The 19,692-nt window shown below is 42.5% G+C and overlaps 1 long non-coding RNA gene across 1 annotated transcript in view; it reads right to left on the bottom strand.

Moving 5' to 3' along the window:
* Positions 1-1,115: 1,115 nt before the first annotated feature.
* Positions 1,116-19,692, bottom strand: part of LOC138304247 (uncharacterized) — a 188,255-nt gene continuing 169,678 nt past the window's right edge. Inside the window, exon 4 of the long non-coding RNA XR_011205525.1 lies at positions 1,116-1,273. This is a non-coding gene — a long non-coding RNA (uncharacterized lncRNA). The remainder of the gene's footprint in view (positions 1,274-19,692) is intronic.

Raw genomic sequence — 19,692 nt, 5'->3', positions numbered from 1 at the left:
CTATCACTACTTATAGCTTTCAGTGTGGTGAATGTGATGTTCATGTTCTTCTCTCCACACTCCCTATGTAGTGCAGAGAGCATAGGCACCACATCCTCACACCCAGGTGTGGAAATACCTCTGGTGTGAGCACTGTAACTGTGAAGACAACATTGTGGTACTATATTGAATTCAAGGGGTCTCAGTTTTGACTTGGTCCTGCCCTTTACAATAGGCCCTCCCAAAAATGTGGTATACAGTTTTCATCAGAAGTAATGTGGAAATGCAGAATGGTAAGGCTTTTGCTGTTGGATGAAGATCTTTTTTTTTACCCATTCTTTGACATTTACAGGGTCTTCCAGGTAAGAATACTTAATGGCATTTACAAACAACACACTACCCTGGATTCCCTTGGGCCGCCTGGGGCCTAAATACCGTGGCCATCACTAATGGAAAGTGGAAGGAAATTGAGTGTTTTAGGCATCTTTATAATGTTGGAAGGGCGTTGTGGGTAGGATAACACAAAGATAACCACCCAAGTAAAATTACCCTGGATTTCACTGGGTCTCTAATTTTCAGAAATGTCTGGGGTTGGTATGATTCCATAGGTGCTGGCCAACCATGGGCTTAAATGCTGTAGCTGCCCACATCTTGAGAATTGATATAGGCTTAAAATTCCTGTCATTTCAACAGTACATTTCTGGGCCTTTTCTGTCCAAGTCAGTAAGCTCACCTACACAAGTGATGTAAAGTTTCCCTGGCTGCTGGAACAACCAGGGACCAAATACCACAGCTCCCCCACATCCCCAGAATGATTGGGATTACAAAGAAAAAATCATGATGTTTCCTGCTGCAGGCAAAAGGCCCATCACAAAAGTGGGGTATTGCTTTTATCAAGAAATGTGTGGGAACACAGAGTAGTAGGGCATTTGTTATTATCTACTGCATTTCTGGTTTCCAAATTTAAGCCAGTGTGCCCAAAAGGGACAGTTCGTAACATATTCTCAAAATAACCACATTCCAAGGGTAATCCCAAATTCACAGTGGTATAAGAAGCCCCTGTTCCCAAACTCAGATGATTAAGCAAAGTAAAAAACACATTTTCTTCATACATATTTGTATTCATTAGATGTTACCTTATGAATTGAATTCTGGTTGAAACAACGAAAAACTCATGTTGGTGGATGGCTCTGGATCTCACATGTTTTTGAATGACTTTCAAGCACTGCATATCCCAGTGATGCAAGAGCACGATGGATGCAACAATACATAATTTTTTTAGAAAGGCTTCAGTCTGAAAAAAAACAACAGTTTTATCAGGTTTTTAAATTACTTTCACATTATTTTTAATTTCAATTATTAGTTTAATTGAGACGACGATAAGTGATCTACACAAATCACACCCTGTTGAATTCAGGGTTGTCTTTACTTTTCAAAAATGTACAGCCTTCCTGGTTCACCCAGGAGCTTCATACTTCTTTCCCCACAGGCTGCAGGGAGGTAGAAACCGAAAAGTATACAAATTATGCATACTAGTTCGAAAATTGCAAAACAATGTTTCTTTTTCAACTGGCTGTTTCTAAAAGCCGGAAAGATGGCAATCTTAGAACAGTAAACATTTTGTTGACGCAATTTTTAGCAACAAAATGTGTGTTCTTGACCGCTCTTGTTTTACATTTTTCGTAAACAAAACACGTTCTCACTTCCCTGCAAGGGATACCACGAACCCAAGATACCCTTAGACACCTCTGCAGTGAGAGAGGAAAGGATAGACGTTTATCTCGGATATCTTTCATTAAACTATTTGTGAAGGCTTATGCTCAAACTGCCCCAAATATCCAAAAGGGCGCAGTAGGTGGAGGGTTGGGGAAACTTCTCGAGTCTTTATTGGGCTAAAAAAGGCAGGTGCAAACCTTTGGAATACAGATCCCACTGAGCATCATGCGTGACTGACATCTTACAGGAATGCATTAGTCGGTGCATGGCTGTAGTAACCGCTTTTTGTATGACACAACATTCAGTTGCCCATGTATCCATGTCATGTAGTGTTTGGTACTCTTATTTCAGAGGAGAAGAGACAACATTGCTTCCTCTTGCGACTGCTTCAGGGTGGGATATGCTATCTAAAAGTTTCTCCATGGGCATAGGTGTTGGTCGTATGCTTGGTCCCACATCTGTAGCTGCTGCCTCCTGTATTCTGTTCACTAGCCTCTCTCTTATGCAGATCATAGGTGATGTCAACTCTTGTCAATCTCATCTACCACACAGTTTGTCACAGTAACAGTGTTGACCCTTTGCTGGGTCACTTGCTACACTTAGTTTAATTATGAGACAATTTCTTGTCCAGGGGCGTTCATAATATTCCCTCTGAAACATTTCATGGGGCACAAATTTGAATGGAAATACAGAAGCGCAGGTACACAGTCCCTCATTACGAGTTTGGTGGTCCCACCAAGGGACCGCCAAACTTGTGGGGAGGACACTACTTCCATGGCAGAGGCATACCCCTGAGTGTATTACAATGTTCCCGCCTGGGCTGACCGGCGGGAACATTGCAGTGTGTGTTGTCGCCGGTCAGTCCGGCAGGAACTGTGTAAAGATATCGCACTGGACTCCCTTAGGGGAACCAAGTGCTATATTGTAGAACAGAGTGGGCCGTCCAGCATCTTCGGAATGCACACAGTCTGCAAAAGCCATTCCGAGGGTGCGGGGGTGGACCCTGCACTGCCCATGCCATTGTCCTTTCTTTCTTTTTTCTACTCCTCTCATTTTTCTTGTTTTCTATTTTCTGCTTCTCCCTTTTTTTGCTCACATTCTTTCATGGTGTTTTTTTCTTTATCTTTTGTTTTCATTTCTTTATCTTTTTTTATTTCTGTCTTTCATCAGCTTCCTTCTATTTCTGTTCTTTCTTTTCTGTTCTTTCCTCCTTCCTATTTCTTTATTTCCTCATCTGCATCTTTTCTTTCCCCCCTTTGTTTTTGGTCCTTTCTTTCTCTTTTACTCTAACTTTCTGTTTCATTTTCTTTCTTTATCTTTCACTTTATTGCTTTGTCTTCTTTCTGTCTTCATCTTTCTTTCTTCTCACACTTTCTTTCCTTCCTTTAAGCATTCTGAGTTTAAGAGAGAAATGTATTCATGTACTAATATGTATATAATGGCTGCCTAGTAGGTATATCCTGAGGGTGCATGTAGTGAGATGTTTACTAGTATAGAGCTACGAAGTCTGCAACTGCCTTACACAATGGATTGTAGCTAATCATTTGCTAATTTGTGGACACCAACCAATGAACTTCAGGACAATTAGCCAGTCAGTCAAAGCGTTTCGAGGCCTGGCTCCCAGAATGAGAGCAGGGTCATGCTATGCACTACACAACAATTAGACCACAAGCCCCAAGGAGGCGCTCCCCTCACAAAGGCAACCCATAAACAAGAGGAAACGGACATAACCTTTTATTTAGAACCCCAAAGGTACCCTTTTGTTATGCACTTCCTGATACAATGCTGTATAGATCACTTGACGTGGCTACATGTAATCAGTGCCTGGGTGCTACTTCCTTAATTATTTGCATTTTTATATAGCAGGGAAAAAAGTACAAATGGTGACAGACCACTTCACGTAGTTGGTCTACATACAAACTTCAGGAATACTCCCTTACATTAACTATGGACAAGTTTCAGGAAGAGAAGTTACTTTCAAGTAAGAATGGCAGATCATGTGGCAATTTCAAGGCCAACCGACAGGGCAGAAATCTGTAAGACGAGGGCGTCTAATTGTGGTTGTGTCTGGACTGTATCTGTATCACTTACCCAGGATTCTAACACGGTTGTGCCTTGCGCTGCAGAGGGCCCGAGTGAATAAAGTGCTCTCCTGTTTATCCATGTTTGTGGTGATTTGACTTCCACACCCATCTATGCAGATGTAGCCTTAGACTTCATTGAGTCCTACGTTTTTTAACGTCTATGTGGCCCCCCTGGCAAGACTTATTCGATCATATGGTTTTACGCCTTCCTCCTATGCTGATGACACTCAGATTATTATTCCAGTGTCCAGGAGCAACTGGGAGGAAATGGCAGAGCAGTTTAATAGCTGCATGAAGGATATTATTCAGTGGATGAGACAGAACTGGCTTAAGCTTAATACCAACAAGACGTAGATTGTCTTGTATGGCTGTAGTAAGGATCTGTGGGGGTCGCGATGGTGGCCGGATGATTGTGGGCAACTATCAGTCCTGTGTGGAGCGACTAGAAACCTAGGTGTGATCTTTGATGAAGCATTAAGTTTTAAACTGCAGGTTAATGCCTTAGTGAAGTCTTGCTATTGGACCCTGAAAATCCTGAGGAAAATCTTACCGTTCTTGAAGCAGGAGGAAAGAATCACGGTTATGTTGGCATTGATTATGTCCAGAGTGGACTATTGCAACTCATTGCTGTTGGATATTGATGAGTGCACTCTGAGGAAACTGCAACTAATTCAGAATAATGCAGCTCGTATGATTCTGGCACTTCCACGTTTAGCTTCGGCTTCCCTTAGCCTTAAGTCTCTTCACTGGCTGCCGGTGGGCAAGAGGATTATCTTTAAATCTCTCTGCCTTACCTTTAAAGCACTATATGGGGTTGTTGCAGAACACCTGGTGGACAGACTCAGGTGGTATCATCCAGGACGCGCCCTAAGATCGGAGAAGTCCTTTCTGATCCAGGTCTGTAGAACGCGCAGAGTTAGGTGGGGAGATAGAGCATTCACAGTGGCGGCTGCCAGATATTGGAATGGTTTACCGCTTGATATCAGGAAAGAACAGAACTTCGCGATGTTTAAGAAAAGGGTGAAAACCTGTCTGTTTCTTCGGTAGGGCTATTGGCTTCAGTCGTCTTCTTATCCTTTATGTCCTCAAGCGCTTCGATGCCAGGGCCGGAACGCGCTATATAAATGCCCATATACATACATACATACATACATAGCCTTACTCATTGACAAAAATAATTCAGTTTTTCAGGTTTATGCCATTTTTGTAGAACTGAGGTTGAATTGTGGTAGAACGGGATCGGCTATTTTTAACTCCAATGTTGTTGCAACCATTGATCCATAGGTGTCTAATATCCTTTGCAGGGTGGCAGTTTAGTTGTACAAAAAGCATCAAGTAGCAGTCTACAGATGGCATAACAATAAGCATACCTCCAAATATCATCCCAGAAACCCGGAAGTCTTTCCAGAGAGGCATTCTGACAAGCATAAATGCCCCTTACTCTTGGCGGCCCAGCCCCTGCTGCTCCTCCTCTTCCTCTCTTGGAGCAGTGCCATGGAGTCTTGTGGCACAGCTCTGCCACTGTGGGGATCAGCAGGTTCCGCACACTATGCCCAGAAGAGGAACAGTCATCAGCTTTGCTGCCTGGGACATGGTGCAGGCACTTCAGCCGATGCCTCCAGCCCAGACTTAGTGCCTGCTTCAAAAACTAAGGACATATGAAATTAGACAAGTGATTGGTTCCTGTCGGTCTATGACGAAGTGGAATGAGGCAGTAGATGGGCACTGAAGCTGATGGTAGTTACCCCATGAACTTGTGTGAAAGTTTTTGCTCCTCTTCCAACATCTTGTTTCTCTGCCCGTCCAGAGGGGACTCTTTAGATCATTTCCCTTGACTGCCTCTATCCAGTGCATGCCGGGGTTACCGTAGTTTCTTCTGTGTGGACTCCAAAAAGCATTTATTATTACTGTCTGTAATTTGGCACATTCCTTTGGGTTGTTTCTCTTCCACTTGAATCCAACAAAGAACAACAGTTCTTAAGGATGGTAAATAAGTCCACATGTGCACAGAACTCTCACGCCACATCTTTTAATTCCAGTTGTATGTGAACTACACTATCTCAGCAAAAAAAGAAGCGTGTGTTCACTTTCCATCACAGAAAATACTTTCTACATAGGCTACCCTCAAAATGCCCTCCCTTACAAACAGGAATAGCTTTAAATAAACAAAGGGCCCATTTTATAATCCCTCATTCATCTTCCATCTATTACTTATCTAAGCAATGCTACCAAGGTCAAGTTAATCACACCACCGGTAGGCTGATCCAAAAGCACATCAACAACACCAACCCTCCTTGGTATCTTACACCCACCTCTTCGTGTAGAATCTCACATTGGTCACCCTTCAAAGCCCTATTACTCGCAGATTTCATCAACATACTCAGCTCCCTGAAAGCCTCTTCTTATGAAGATGATGTCTTAACCTCGTCGTTCTTCAACGCTCTCTCTGGGGATGCTCTCTCACACCCCTACTTACCATTATCAATGTCTCCATCACTCAAGGCAAGCTCTCGAGACAGGCCGTGTTCCCCCACTCCAAAAGAAACTTACACTCATTTTCTTGACGTATCTATTTCAGATGGATAATACCTACTCTAATTCAGATGTGGCAAATACATTTACAAAACTTAACTCCTTTGTGTTGTACTTCAGAGGTTTTCATAATTGGAGCCTGTGGCCCCAATTTGGAAAACTTAAAAGCTGACAAGGTTGTCTTTATTAATTCTGCTGCATATAGAGGAGGTATTTGTGACCTCAGCATTATAAGGTATGTCATCAGCCACTAAGAATTTGATGCCTGGTGAATTTGGCATTTCTTCCCTAAGAGAAGACCATCAGAGCCTCCCTCTGTAAAAAGTAAAGGGCTAGTGATAACCTTCAATTTCTAGAAAACCCAATTCCCTTCGGAAATAGTATTTTTTTACTTTAGACAGAGAGCTTGACTCTTTTCTTGCGGCAGACAAGTTTAGATTTTAGAATACTGTCTGTTAACTGTTTAACAAATTCAGCCGCCTTGAAAAAACATTGTGTTCTATGTTTATTTTAGTTTAGACATCTCGTGAGAATATCTGATTCAATTTGGAAGCTCAATCGAGATATGCTTGAGGGCAAAACATCTTTGGCCAAGTGAATATTGTTCCCAAATTATTTGTTTGCTTTGAGTCCCATCAAAATTCTGAGTTTGAATATTCAGAAGTATTAACATTTTTAAATCAACAAATAGCTTAATTGAACCAATTTATATTATACCGTGAAATAATACGAGTGAAGGACATAATCGCGGCCAAAGCATCTTCTTGAAAACTGGAAATCAGCTGCTAATCTGAGAGAAGGATCTTGGTTGTCAGGAATGTCAAATTTGGTCATACTTGAACGATTGAAATGTTATATAAAGGACTAAGGTGAAGTACTTGCTGACATATGAAGTCAGTCTTTAAACCTGTAAGACTGAACTTCTTGTCCATTTCATGCTGTATTACCTGATTTGGCCTGTGTGTTTCTAACCCCTATTGTGTCATTTCCACATACGTGGTTTTCTAACTGGTCCCTTATTTAAATATATTTATTTTTCACTGATATGCACATATGTAGAAGCATTTGAAAGTATGTACTCTTGCAAATCCTGGGATCACCCTCACCATGGCTCTCAGTCAGCCCTGCTTATAGTTTGGGACGGTCCAGGTCAGATTGTAGATTTTAGATATGCCTGAGTACGACACTGACTGAGTGTCGACATGCCATAGGTACTTCTGAAATAACAGATGAGAAACTCAGCACTCCATAAGCGTTTCCCCCCCCAAGAAAACACTGATTACCATATACTTTTTAGGCGCATAGACTGGAGAAGTCTTCTCCTCCACCTTTCTTCCCACATCAACACAGACATAATATTATCTTGATAGAAGTATAGCCCATGTCTCTTTGGAGTTGTAAATTACATTTTGCATAAGGGCATTGCCTTAAGGTTTGTGGGGTAGAAGTGTCCACTGAAACCTTCTACTGACTGTGAAATACCATTTATGAAATATACACAAAAAAGGATTATAGTAGGGAAAAATAATACAATCATCGTTGCAACAGTGAGTACATGAATTAGTCACTAGTAATATAAAGAATCATTTGTAAGAACACATTTATTATAATTCATCAAGAGTCACGCAATAGCCTGTCACATAACGCATTTAGCACCTGAAATCTGAGAGCATCATATATATTTCGAAAGACATACATCAACAAATCACTTAAGACAAACAAAAAACAGAAACTGCCAGACTCCTGGCTGAAGATTCAGTTCAATACAGCCTTACTCCACGCCTCTGATTCACTCAGCTTAATGTGGTTGTGTTCCTTAATTTATGAAACCAGTCCACATAGGATGTAGTCTCAACGAAGCGCACATCAAGAGGACACTTCCGTCCACTTCTTTGTCGAAAATGTGATTCCCAAACACATTTAAATGACCTTTTAGTTTCAAACTACTTCTCCAAAAAACAGGTGTTGGTGTGTTTCAGGCCCTGTCAAGTGCAGGCCTCTTCAGGACAGCGGAGTTAAGAAGTACCTAATAGACAAACAATGTCAGTACATACAGTATGATTGATTGAAGTTAAAGAGCAGGGTGCTTAAAACGTTAGCACCTCATGACTAAAAAGTATGTCGGGTGCCGGAAAGACCCAGACCATGGCGAGCCAAAGAAACAAGTCAATGTAGAGAGTTTCATAAAAGCCGTCATAAGTGCAAAACCCAGTGAACCAAAAAAGTGTCAAGTCCTGCTAGGGAGTGCAAACATCTCAGATAACCTTCAGAAAGAGTTGCTCTCTCAGGGACGGATTAAACCACACTATGGTCACTCACAATAGTCCTAACAGACATGTAGGAGGTATTAGTGGTTCCTATTGCTGCATGCATTGCAAAGCTTGCAGTGCTAACTGCTATAACATAAAGATTCCTAATACTAACAGGACACACTCTATTAAAGGTAATTATAATTGCAACACAACTTAATGTGTGTATTGCCTAATTTGTCCTTACAATAAGCTGTATATAGGTAGTACAATCCACTGAAGCGGGTAATTGAGCACAAACAAGCCATCCGACACAATGACCAACAGTACCCGGTGACCAGGCACTTCTCAGAGAAGCATTTTGGAAATGAGAATCTTTGGAAATATGTTGTGGTTGATGCAATCGCCCCTGGCCCTAGAGGAGGTGACAAAGTACATAAATTGAGAGTAATAGAATCAAAATACATTCTTGACTTTGATACACTGGCACTGATTGGCCTCAATTCCAGTGTGGAAATGTCAGTACATTTGTTTTGATCTGATCTGTTAGTTGCACCAAAGATATTTTGTTTTCAGAGGGTATTTCGGTACTGTGAACTGATTTGAACTGTTTTTTTATTGTTTGTTTTTATGGTTTCTCACTCTTTGGAGAGTAGCTGATCTGTGCCCTGCACTCTTTTTGCCGCCGTTAATCTGATTAAGAAATATGGTCGCAGCCCACATGGGTGAGATCTGCATCAAAGTCACATTTTGATAGCATGTTCTTCACCATCTAAGTACTCTGGGCCATGGTATCCTGGATGATTGGATAACCTGGTATGGTGTGTATTTCAGGAATAGTTCTGACCAAGAAGAACTGGGGACAGGAGATGATCACAAGTGTGGGCATACGGGCACTAAAATCTGATATATGCACTTGCGATTTGTAATATGGTATGGTATGGTGATTTACATCTTTTGAAGGTGCCCTGTGGATTACCTTTATGACAGCACAGGGTTTGGAGAAGCATGCATTGTGGGCACTCATCCTTGTTCCCTTTGATGCTCCCATTTAATTTGTTATGAAACCCCTCGTCACTTCATCCAGGCTGGGTCCCTATTTCATGATTTTGTAATAATAAGCATGTTATATCATTACTATAAAAAATGCAGGAATTATACCAATTTCTAGGTTGATATGTGATATATCTATGAGGACTACATATCCCAGAATTCCTTTGATTGGGGGAGACTGAATTTACATGGACTTTCATATTGGAGTCTAATCTGCTTTGCTGTAATCAAAAAGACATGCCTATTTGCTTGGATTGCATACACTGGCAGGCAGGTAGACGAAAGTGATACTTCTTGCTGGGTATTTTCTGCTTATCTTACCTTCGGTTTATAAGTCCCATAATTGTGTGGCATTGATGGCCTTGATTTATACTTATCATGAGGATTTATCAATTTTACATTGTATAAACATTAGGACACCGCGGTCCAAGAATTGCTATTTGCATACATGAAATTGTAAATGTGTGAAATGGTACCTGTGTTAAAATGGTGGCTACTGTATCACTGCTTGGTGTCTGTTTTTGATTTCACTGGTTGTTTGTATATAAAGACCACATCAGTTCCTCTTTCACCTACCGTGAGCAAGGCTACGGCCGAAACGCGTTGGTGAGGACATATCGGGTGAAATAAAAAACACTTACTGCAATTCGGTGGTGTCCTTGACGAGTGGATGTAATGGGGTGAATATATATATATATATATATATATATATATATATATATATATATATAGATATATATACACTCAAATACCAAAGGTTACAGGGACGTTACAGTTAGGTTCAGATTTTACATGCACAAAACCATAGAAATTCAGCTGTTATAGTTGGAGTCATTTCAAGTAACTATAACTCATGTCCCACACGGAATTGCTGAGATTTTGTAAAAGTTCTATTTCCTAACCATAACGTTCGTGTAATCTTTGCTTTTTTCAGTGAATTTTTAGGTTTTATTTTTTTAACATTAAGTAAGATGCCCGCTCCATTGCACGGTGGGGGGGTATATTTGGACACAGAGCCTGGCTCTCTAATTTCCTTATTTACTGCAGTATCCTCAGAAGAAAATCTTTTCAGTTTTCCTGTTCAATCCCATTAAGATGGCCTTCAGATGTGACACACTTTTGGCATAGATTCAGAATGTTAGCACTCTATTTGCTCATTAGAACAGTGTAAGCTGTTGATCACCAGGGAGATCTATATAAGGACTGGAGGCTTCACATTATGCTTCTCCTTCTTTGTTGTTCATTATTCAAAACACACAGCAGCCAATGAAATTAAAGTTTGTAATATAGTACATTTCCCAAACAACCAACAGCGACATCATGTCCTATATGCCAATGACGGCTCTCAACCACATATATATGGAGGTCTCCTGCCATCATCTTCGTCCTCTTTCTTTGCTGCTATATGATAAGTGTTCTTTCCATTATCATAGTTCTTTCCCTGTCAGTTGTTCCTTTACAGTGGCTTTACAAGAGTCGCTCTTGCTTCCCACTGCACTATTTGCAACCGAAAAGGGTGCCAGGAGGCAGGGAGAAGACGTGCATCAGCGCAAGGATTGTGTAGTCCTCTTTTCAGCTAGCCACCCTCATCCACATCCTACGTGCAGTCGGCACCTTCCCTGAGTGTATTGGGACTGCTCTCACAATTGCATACTCAGGTTCCGCAAGTGAGAACCAGCTGCAGAGTTTACACAGTAAACTAACCACTAGGGTCAGCAAACAAACGTCTCCCCTATGCCTGTAGCCTGGACAAGTGTCTGGCTATTCAGGTTATTCCTGAGGGGTGCAGTCTTATAATCCTACAGGTTTTCCCCTGTAGTTGCTCGCTCTAATTGCCTCCTCCACACGGCTTCCTACCTGGGTGGCCCCACCCAGTGACAGAGAGCACTGATTAGAATCTGTTTTTGGATTATCCTCAGCTGAATTAAATGGCAGAATGTGACATCCCTTCCAATCTGCCTTATGATCAAGATGATAAAGACCTCCTCCTCTTATGGCCCAGAAACCCCCTGTGACACAATGTCCCTGACATGACAGTGATATTCCACAGTCATCCAATTGGCCTCACGCTGAAACCATGGCTCAAATGTCACACTCCTTTCCATCAGACCATGTGTATTTGGAGCCACAACTGTCCACCAATGGCCCCTCCAACTCTTTTCCTCCTCCCGATGACAACACGGACAAAGTCTCAATCCCCTACTTCTGATTCAGATGACGACTCATACCAACCTCCAAAATGCCATCACGTGACCTGTTCTCTCCTTCCCCAGTCAACTCGCCAGACCCACACATAACCCTTTGATCCTGACAATATTGTCCACCCCTGCTCATTGGACTGGTTCCTCCTCCCTGCAGTCTCAGGCTGTGTACATGACAGGCTACGCAAAGGGTGGACGGGGATGTCCGGAACAAACTCCGCTCTGAATGCCCACACCCCAACATCCCACACAAAGTCAGAGACCATGGAACTTGACCCCAACCTTGCCACTTTCCTCAAAAAGGTCTCTAAGCACCCTAAAAAAAAACTAGACAGGTCCTGGAAGGCCTGTCAGGACAAACTCCTTGACCTTTCCGGACCCCTGTGCAAGATACTCGACACGGCCATCTCAGCAAAACAAACTGACACTCCTATCGACTCCGATACCCTGGTGGGCTGGGCTCAGTGCACAATATGCCTCTTAGACAATGCCAATCGTGCACTATCAGTCGAGCGCAGGCGTTCAGTGCTCATGCGCATAGACCCTAAGCTTACTGAGCTTAAGAACGATGAACTGGGCCGTTTGGCCAACAGGGTGGTTTTGGCGACAAATTCACCAAAGATCTTGGTAAATTTGTGCACACTTTGACAGCCTTGGACAAGGCCCAGACATCCCACCAGAAAGTCTTTCAGCAGCGCCGTTTTACCAGGGACGGCTGTTACAGAGGGTGACTGTCGGGCCCAGTTTCATCTCGCAGCCCCCAATCCTCCACCACAACCGGAGACTGTGGTTACTCCACCCAGGCACAAGAAACTTTCTACCCCGCCAGGGCGTGTGGTGGCTGACCTCGCTTCAACAGAGGATCATTCTGCTTGCAGTCTAGTTACAGCTCTAGATCAAACTGTCAAGGTAAGATTGATTCAGCCCACCTCTGTGGTGTTGGGGGACAGGTCACAATTTTTTCTGACCAGCTGGTCTTCTCTGACATTCAGCTAATTGGTACTAGAGACAATAATGGGATTCAAGATGGAATTCTTTGGGGACCCCCACTAAGTTAGTCTTCCACTGCCTCTTCATTTTTCCCAACTAGATCAGTCTTTTATTCAACAAGAAATAGACCAACTTCTCACGAAAGGGGCAATCTGGCCTTCCCAACCAGACACCTCAGGTTTCTGCAGTAATATCTTTGTAATGACCAAGAGAGGAGACAGACTCCCTCTGGTCATAAACTTGAAGGATTTCAATAGTTGGATCCTCTATCGTCACTTCAAAATGGAGGGAATCCATCTCTTCAGAGACATTCTTCAGGACAGTAACTGGATGGTTTGCCTCGACTTGAAAGATGCACACCTCTCAACACCCTGTTTGGCAACCACACCAGAAGTTGCTTCAATTCAGGTGGAAAGACCAATGGTTCCAATTCGAGGTTCTCCCCTTCAGACTTTCTTCCTTGTTACCAAGGTCATGCGCCCAGGGGTGGAGAGTCAATGATCAAAGGTGTTTGTCTGATCATTTATCTGGACAACATTCTTCCCATGGCCCAAGATGTGCAGACCCTCCTGCGTCACCTGGACTGGACTTTCCAGCTCCTGCAGGACCTTGGTTTCCTCATCAACACAAAGAAGTCTGTTCTTTCTCCCTTCCGTTGTATGCAATTCCTCTGATTCCAAATCAACTCCTCTACCTCCCTCCTGTCACTTCCCTCCCAGACATTGCGAATGGCCCAGAAGGAGATCTGATCCACTCATCACAAAGACAAAATATCTCTGAGAACCCTTGCCAGAATAGTGTGACTTTTGGCTTTCTCTATCCAAGCGATCTTCCCAGCTCCCCTATACTGTTGTGCTCTACAAAGCCTGAAAATACAACATCTACAAAGATGCGTAAAGTACTCCGAACTAATTGCACTCACCCCCGAGACCAGAGCCAAACTCCAATGGTGGTTAGACCAAGTCAGCCTGCAATGGCATGGCCATATTCAGCTCTCAGCCGGACATTGTGATGGAATCAGGTGCCAGTTGGTGGGGGTGGGGTACCAGGTGCAGCGATGTCTCCACCAGAGGGCAATGGTCCCAAGGAGTCCGTCTTACACATAAACTGCTTAGAACTCTTAGACTAGTCCTGTGCAATAAGGACACAAGCCCTTCACTCCAGTTGCTGCATCCTGCTGAGAATGGACAACATCTCGACAGTCCGCTACATAAACAAGCTAGGAAGGACAAGGTCTCAAGTTGTAGTGGAGATCGCAAAGAACTTCTGGCACTATTGTCTCCAACATCACATATCAGTAACAGCAGAATATCTACTGGGTCAATGCAACGTAGTAGCGGATTGGAACTCGAGGTACCTCAGGAATTCTAGTGAGTGGAAACTTCATCAAACAGTCTTCCAGGCCCTTCAAGCTTGGTGGGGCCAGTGTCACATGGATCTATTTGCATTCCGTCTGTCCCACCAGTTAAGTTGGTCCTTCTCTTAGAGACAGGATCCGATGGCCACAGCCACGGATGCTTTTCTTCAGCAGTGGAAGGGTCCTATCCATTACGCCTTCCTGACATTTCTAATGATCCCCAGGGTCTCAGTCTAGACTCTTCATCGACGGGCGGAAGGATTCTCATCACTCCCCTGTGGAGAGTTCAGCCTTAGATCCCCATTCTGTTGGGAATGGTTTAGGAGTTTCCAGTCCAAATTCCCTCGTTTTCAGAAGTTTCTGACAGATCCAGTAAGCCTGTCCCATCCCCTTCTTCTTCTTCTTCTTCTTCTTCTACTTCTTCTTCTTCTTCTTCTTCAGAGCAACCTTCAGCTTATGGTTTGTGGCATTTCAGGACACACAAGTTTGTGCCAAATCTTTCAAAACAGTCTATTAACTTCATCTCAGCATCCTGGTCTAAGTCTAGCCAATAACGATACGCTTCAGCTTGGTGAAAATGGTTGGGTTGGTGCCACATGCATGGTTTGGATCCCACGGGGACCCCCATTATATCTGTCATCAACAACCTAGCAGAAATGTCATTCAGTGGTCTAGGATAGTGTTCCATCAATAATTATGTATCCGTGATTTCTGCTGGTCACTCTCTCATTGAGGGTAAACAGATTGGAGAGCACACCCTGGTAAGTAGAGTCATGAGAGGTATTTGACCATCCAACCTCCCTCTTTTGAAATATTCTAACCTGTGAGATGTTAATATCCTCCTCAAATTCCTCCAATGGTGGCCAGCCAATTCCGATCTGTCTCAGAAACAACTGTCAACTTAACTAACTATTTTACTAAGCCTGGTGTCTTGCAGGTGGATGTCAGATGTCAAGCCCTTTGACATTTCATGCAAAGTTTTTGCCCTTGATGGAGTTACCTTTTCCCTAACTAGACAGACTAAAACCCTTTTTAAACAAATTACTTACACTAGCTTTCCAAAACTTTGTATTGTTCATTGTCTGAAGGAATATGAGGATTGCACTAGAGAATCCCGACAATCTAATGGGGGTCAGCTCCTAATTGTTCTCCAGAAACCATCCCACCCTGTGTTATCTGCCAATTTGGCTTGCTGGATGAAATGGATTCTTTCTGAGGCAGGCATAGATACTTCCAAGTTTGGTGTCTGTCACCCAATCTTACATGGATAACAGAAAGGTCTTGGCTTATTGCAATACTGTTAGCCTCCAGTCTTGACATAATATCACGTTGTCACCAGGTTTCATAGGCATGAGATACCACTGTATACACAAACAGGGTCTATCGCGGAAAAGTAGAAAAAAAGCAGATGGCCCACTCACTTTGTCAAAGGACGATAAGGCGCAATGAACCTTGATGGGCCCCCCTGCAAATTTCGTGGAGGGAGCCCATCAAGGTTCAGTCAAGAGCTATCAGGCCACACAAGTTCCGGCCTCTTCAGGAAAAACAGAAAGACAAGAAAACAGTGTGCCATACCGGGTGGACACCAGTTACCAAATTAAGAAAACCATATCTGAAGTGAACCTGAAATAACATCAAACCGCAGTAAACTGTGAACTGTTATATTTGAGGCGCAGAGTCAACACCTGGGTGCAAATGGTTTGCTCCAAAGCGGATTTGGCCTATCCATCTCAAGGTTGGGAGCCCACCACAGGAAACAACTCTAGTTTTGTGTAGAATTTGTTGTGCTCGTTGTCTGTTTGATATTGTAGTGGTGTGCTTGACTAAATCTGTGCATATATGTATACTCAGAGACTGTGATGAACTTTAAACATATTGATTGGTTGGTATTATTACTATGTTTCATTAATTTGTACACTAAGCTTGATTAAATCAGGTTTCCAAAAACGATTAATTGTTTCATTTTGAATAATGTATGTTGGTCATAATCTATTCCCACTACATGCTGTAGTTATATATTTTGGATCCTGTTGTAACAATCAGATCATACCGTTAAAATATTCAGAAGCAATTACAATTTGACCGAAAAACTTGTAAAACGTTAAACAATAACAGAGTATATGACTTCTTCATAGAACAATGTAAATAAAAAAAACAAAATATTTAAAATTCATGTGGCACAATAGGCGCTGGAAATGGTGGTTCAAGGGTGCTTTAACATCCTCAAAATGACCATGCTGGAGTTCAGAAGGTGAATAAGGAAAATGTCACTTACCCAGTGTACATCTGTTCGTGGCATTAGTCGCTGCAGATTCACATGCTGTGCATAGTCCGCCGTCTGGTGTTGGGTCGGAGTGTTACAAGTTGTTTTTCTTCGAAGAAGTCTTTTCGAGTCACAAGACCGAGGGACTCCTCCTCCTTTGTTTCCATTGCGCATGGGCGTCGACTCCATCTTAGATTGTTTTCCCCGCAGAGGGTGAGGTAGGAGTTGTGTATGTTAGTAATAGTGCCCATGCAATGGAATGAATAAGTATGTACAAAATAAAGGTTAAGGTAATATATTTACAAATGTACAAATGTTGGAGATTGCTTCCAAACGGCTACAGGCTCCCGGGGAGGCGGGTGGGCGCATGTGAATCTGCAGCGACTAATGCCACAAACAGATGTACACTGGGTAAGTGACATTTTCCGTTCGGTGGCATGTGTAGCTGCAGATACACATGCTGTGCATAGACTAGTAAGCAGTTATCTCCCCAAAAGCGGTGGTTCAGCCTGTAGGAGTGGAAGTAGTTTGAAATAAAGTTATAAAGAAATAAAGTAGTACAGCTTGACCTACTGTGGCTTGTTGTGCAGATAGCACGTCTACACAGTAGTGCTTAGTAAATGTGTGAGGCGTAGACCATGTTGCTGCCTTACATATTTTGTTCATTGGAATATTTCCTAGGAAGGCCATGGTAGCGCCTTTCTTTCTGGTTGAGTGTGCCTTTGGTGTAATAGGCAGCTCTCTCTTTGCTTTAAGGTAGCAGGTTTGGATGCACTTAACTATCCATCTGGCTATACCTTGTTTTGATATTGGGTTTCCTGTATGAGGTTTTTGAAATGCAATAAATAGTTGTTTTGTTTTCCTAATTAGTTTTGTTCTGTCAATGTAGTACATTAGTGCTCTTTTGATGTCTAATGTATGTAGTGCCCTTTCAGCTATTGAGTCTGGCTGTGGAAAGAACACTGGTAGTTCTACTGTTTGATTTAAGTGAAACGGTGAGATAACTTTTGGTAAGAATTTTGGATTGGTTCTTAGAACTACCTTATTTTTGTGTATTTGAATAAATGGTTCCTGTATAGTAAACGCCTGAATTTCACTTACTCTTCTTAGAGATGTAATGGCAATGAGAAATGCAACTTTCCACGTTAGGTATTGTATTTCGCAAGAATGCATGGGTTCGAAAGGTGGACCCATGAGTCTTGTTAAGACAATGTTGAGGTTCCATGAAGGAACAGGTGGTGTTCTTGGTGGTATAATTCTTTTTAGGCCTTCCATAAATGCTTTAATGACAGGTATTCTAAACAGTGAAGTTGAATGAGTAATCTGCAGGTATGCAGATATTGCTGCAAGATGTATCTTTATGGAAGAGAAGGCCAGATTTGATTTCTGCAAATGTAGTAAGTATCCTACTATATCTGTTGGAGATGCATGTAATGGTTGAACTTGATTATTATGGCAGTAGCAAACAAATCTTTTCCATTTACTTGCATAGCAGTGTCTAGTGGATGGCCTTCTAGCTTGTTTTATGACCTCCATACATTCTTGTGTGAGGTTTAAGTGTCCAAATTCTAGGATTTCAGGAGCCAAATTGCTAGATTCAGCGATGCTGGGTTTGGATGCCTGATCTGTTGATTGTGCTGTGTTAACAGATCTGGTCTGTTGGGTAGTTTGACATGAGGCACTACTGACAGGTCTAGTAGTGTTGTATACCAAGGTTGTCTTGCCCATGTAGGTGCTATTAGTATGAGTTTGAGTTTGTTTTGACTCAATCTGTTTACTAGATATGGAAGAAGAGGGAGAGGGGGAAAAGCGTACGCAAATATCCCTGACCAATTCATCCATAGAGCATTGCCTTGAGACTGCTGGTGTGGGTACCTGGATGCGAAGTTTTGGCATTTTGCGTTCTCTTTTGTTGCAAATAGGTCTATTTGAGGTGTTCCCCAAATTTGGAAGTAAGATTTTAGAATTTGGGGGTGAATCTCCCATTCGTGTACTTGTTGGTGATCCCGAGAGAGATTGTCTGCTAGCTGGTTCTGGATCCCTGGAATAAACTGTGCTATTAGGCGAATGTGGTTGTGAATTGCCCACTGCCATATCCTTTGTGCTAGGAGACACAGCTGTGTCGAGTGTGTTCCCCCCTGTTTGTTTAGATAATACATTGTTGTCATGTTGTCTGTTTTGACAAGAATGTATTTGTGGATTATGATGGGTTGAAATGCTTTCAACGCTAGGAATACTGCTAACAATTCGAGGTGATTTATATGAAACCTTCTTTGATGTACGTCCCATTGTCCTTGGATGCTGTGTTGATTGAGGTGTGCTCCCCACCCTGTCATGGAAGCATCTGTAGTTATCACGTATTGTGGCACTGGGTCTTGGAAAGGCCGCCCTTTGTTTAAATTTATACTGTTCCACCATAGAAGCGAGATGTATGTTTGGCGGTCTATCAACACCAGATCTAGGAGGTGACCCTGTGCATGTGACCATTGTGATGCTAGGCACTGTTGTAAGGGCCTCATGTGCAATCTTGCGTTTGGGACAATGGCTATGCATGAGGACATCATGCCTAGGAGTTTTAATACCATCTTTGCATGTATTTTTTGTGTTGGATACATGGCTTGTATGACTTTGTAAACATTTTGAACCCTTTGTGGACTTGGAGTGGCTATCCCTTTTGTTGTGTTGATTGTCGCTCCCAAGTATTGCTGTGTTTGGCACGGCAGAATGTGTGACTTTGTATAGTTGATGGAGAACCCTAGTTTGTAGAGGGTTTGTATGACATAATCTGTGTGGTGTGAACACTTTGTTAGGGAGTTGGTCTTGATTAGCCAATCGTCTAGGTAGGGGAACACGTGTATTTGCTGCCTTCTGATATGTGCAGCTACTACTGCTAGACATTTTGAAAAGACTCTCGGTGCGGTTGTTATACCGAACTGCAACACTTTGAATTGGTAATGTATTCCCATGAATACGAACCTTAGGTATTTCCTGTGCGAGGGATGTATCGGTATGTGGAAATACGCGTCTTTTAGATCTAAGGTTGTCATGTAGTCTTGTTGTCTCAACAGTGGTAATACGTCCTGTAGCGTGACCATGTGAAAGTGTTCCGATTTGATGTAGGTGTTTAGTGTTCTGAGATCTAAGATTGGTCTCAGTGTTTTGTCTTTTTTTAGTATTAGAAAGTACAGTGAGTAAACTCCTGTGTTCTTTTGTGGACCTGGTACTAATTCTATTGCGTCTTTTTGCAGTAATGCTTGAACTTCTAGTT

Source organism: Pleurodeles waltl, chromosome 1_2 (assembly GCF_031143425.1).
Source record: "Pleurodeles waltl isolate 20211129_DDA chromosome 1_2, aPleWal1.hap1.20221129, whole genome shotgun sequence".
NCBI lineage: Eukaryota > Metazoa > Chordata > Amphibia > Caudata > Salamandridae > Pleurodeles > Pleurodeles waltl.
This window is presented reverse-complemented; position numbering and strand designations above follow the sequence as displayed.